The sequence below is a fragment of the Triticum urartu genome, chromosome 3A, assembly GCF_056163025.1.
Source record: "Triticum urartu cultivar PI428250 chromosome 3A, HENAU_Tu73, whole genome shotgun sequence".
Lineage (NCBI taxonomy): Eukaryota > Viridiplantae > Streptophyta > Magnoliopsida > Poales > Poaceae > Triticum > Triticum urartu.
The window spans coordinates 429,585,150-429,587,990 of record NC_141875.1 but is presented as its reverse complement, the minus strand read 5'-3'; the positions used below and the strand labels follow the sequence as shown (position 1 = coordinate 429,587,990).

At 60.1% G+C, this 2,841-nt stretch overlaps 1 pseudogene; it reads right to left on the bottom strand.

The window, feature by feature from the left end:
* Positions 1–553: 553 nt before the first annotated feature.
* On the bottom strand, positions 554–1,446 carry LOC147979957 (uncharacterized; annotated as a pseudogene).
* Positions 1,447–2,841: the final 1,395 nt, after the last annotated feature.

The following is a 2,841-nucleotide window of genomic DNA, read 5'->3' as shown; positions in this document are numbered from 1 at the left end:
GCTCCGCCGGAGGGGGCATTGATCACGGAGGGCCTCTACATCAACTCCATGGCCCCTCCGGTGATGTGTGGAGTAATAGTAGTAGATGCAGGCATGAGTCGGTCTACTTGTCACGGACGTGATGCCTATATACATGATCATACCTAGATATTGTCATAATTATTTGCTTTTCTATCAACTGCTCAACAGTAATTTGTTCACCCACCGTAATACTTATGCTATCTTGAGAAAAGCCACTAGTGAAACCTATGGCCCCGGGTCTATTCTTCCATCATATAAGTTTCCAATCTAATTTATTTTGCAATCTTTACTTTCAATCTATATCATAAAAATACCAAAAATATTTATCTTATTATTATTATCTCTATCAGATCTCACTCTTGCAAGTGGCCGTGAAGGGATTGACAACCCCTTTATCGCGTTGGTTGCGAGGTTCTTATTTGTTTGTGTAGGTACGAGGTGACTCACGCGTGGTCTCCTACTGGATTGATACCTTGGTTCTCAAAAACTGAGGGAAATACTTACGCTGCTTTACTGCATCACCCTTTCCTCTTCAAGGGAAAACCAACGCAGTGCTCAAGAGGTAGCAGTCCTGCACCGCGACGTTCAGGACGGCCGGGCCGGCTCCTGGCGCCCAACCAGGCGGAGCGGAGCTCGAGGCTTCGGTGTCAGCTCCCGGCGAGCTCGCGGTCGCAGCCTCTACCGGCCTTGGTGCGGAAGCCACCCGCGACGGGCGCAAGCGCGCAGAGGCACGTGTCGTCAGGGCTTGGCTTGTCGCCAGCCCAGCACCAGCCAAAGGCCCCTCCGGCCCTTCGGGTTGGTGGCCTCCCCGCTCGTCAGCACCCGGCGCGCGCTGAACCACCTCCACCTCCGAGACGTCGGGGCTGGTCGCCCCTAGCTCTGGGTCGTCTAGTCGGCTCCGGCCGCTCTAGTCGGCGCCTGGATCTCCACCACCGGTGGCTCCGACTGCTCCAGATCGTTGGCCTCTGGGGCCACGTTGCGGGCCGGGTCCTTAGTTGTTTTAGCGTTGGCCTGCGCCTGCGCCTTGGTCACCACCTCAGCCTCCGCCTATGCCACGGTCGCTGCCTCGGCCTCCGCTCGAGCCACGGCCTCCTGCTTCTCCCATGCCTCTTGCACGTTCCTCTCCGTCGCCTCCCGAAGGGCGGCGGCCGGGTCCATGCGGCGGGCCTCCTCATAGCCGCCCGCTAGCCCGATCAGCGAGGCAGAAGGAGCCTGCGATATGGAAAGGGGAGCCCTGCGCGGTGAAGCAAGCAAAAATAAGAAATTTGCAAGAAAGAAACAACCAAGCCAGAGCAGTCAAAGCACTTACCGGGATACCATCGGACGCTCCTTTGGGGTCCTCCGGGTGACGGCTGCCTTTGCGGCCTCTTGCCGCTTGGTCGCAGCTGTCGGCTTGGCCTTCTTGGGTGGCTTGCTGCCAAACATCCCCTCGGAACGGCGCTGAGGCGCGCTGGGGGCACCAGTCGGCACTCCGCCTGTCGGCCACGTCGTCGAGGAGCCAGCACCTGCCCTGTCGGCGCCTTTGGGGCGGCGTTGTCCATCGCTGTCTTCATCATCATCCGGCCAGTCCCGGACATTGCCGCCTCCTTCGTCGCCGCCTCCTCAAGTGGAGTCATTGTTGCCCTCTTCATCCAATGCGCCCGCCCCCAGCTCGGGGTCGCCCACGTCGCTCTCCTCGTGGTCCGCCATCCACTGGTGGCCTGGAGCCGGCGTTCTGGCTGCTACCTGGCCAGGGAAGCGCTACACCACGTCCGGGTGGGTAGGACGAATGAAGAGCATGGCATTAGCAAATAAGGGGAACCAGATACTAACCTGTGGCGGCGGATTGGCGCGGCTATATGGCTCCTTGCCGAAGCTCCAGTCGGTCTCACTAAGTTGGCTGCCGAAGAAGTAATTGACATGGCGGACCACCTCCACAGTCGGCAGCTCCTTAGTCGACATCCTGCATGGGTCTCGGCTACCGCTCATGTCGCAGATCAGATGAGGTCGGGCTTGGAGGGGTGACACCCGGCGCTGGACGAAGGCGACCAGCAAGTCCGATGGCTTGAGGCCCTCCAAGTCCGTCATCTCCTGAAGCCAGATGAGGACATTGGTGATTGCAGCCAGCACCGGCTTCGGCTGCTGGCCCCAGTTGTTCCGTGGCTCGGGAGGTCGGCCGGCTATGTAAGCCGGCAGGTTGATGTAGTCGCGTGTCGGGTGGAGGTTGTGGACATAGAAGTAAGACTTCTGCCATAACTTTGCCGACTCCAGCACGGTGATAGCCGGAAAGCGGGTCTTGGAGCTGGTGCGTCGCACGACTACGCAGGCGCCGCACTAGGCCGGCTCGCCCTTGGCCTGGGTGCCCAGCTTGAGGTAGAAGAACCTGCCCCACAGCTTGACTGTGGGCAGGATGCCAAGATAGCCCTCGCAGAAAGTCACGGAGGCGGAGGGCAACACCACCATATTTGGAGTGAGGTGGTGAGGTTGGAGGTGATAGGCGCCAGCGAGATCTCCCTCGCTTCGGGAAGGCGCGTCCCCACCATCACCACGATGGGAAGCCTCCGCGTCACGCGGAGGAACTCGATGTGCCCCTCATGGACGTTGGAGCTGTCCAGTCGCCTTGTGCCATGTCTCGGTTGTGGTGGCTGGGCGGTGGCGCGGTGAGGTTGGGCGGCGGTGGAGTCGCAACAGCGCTTCGACAGCGACGGGGCGACCGAAGCGTTTCAATGGCGACAGGGCGGCGGCAGTGCTTCGGCAGCGTGCGATGGCGCAGCGCTGGCGAGGGAGCAAGGAGCAAGAAGCAAGGAAGAAGAAGTGAAGGGAGGGGGCGCGTGTGTGTCT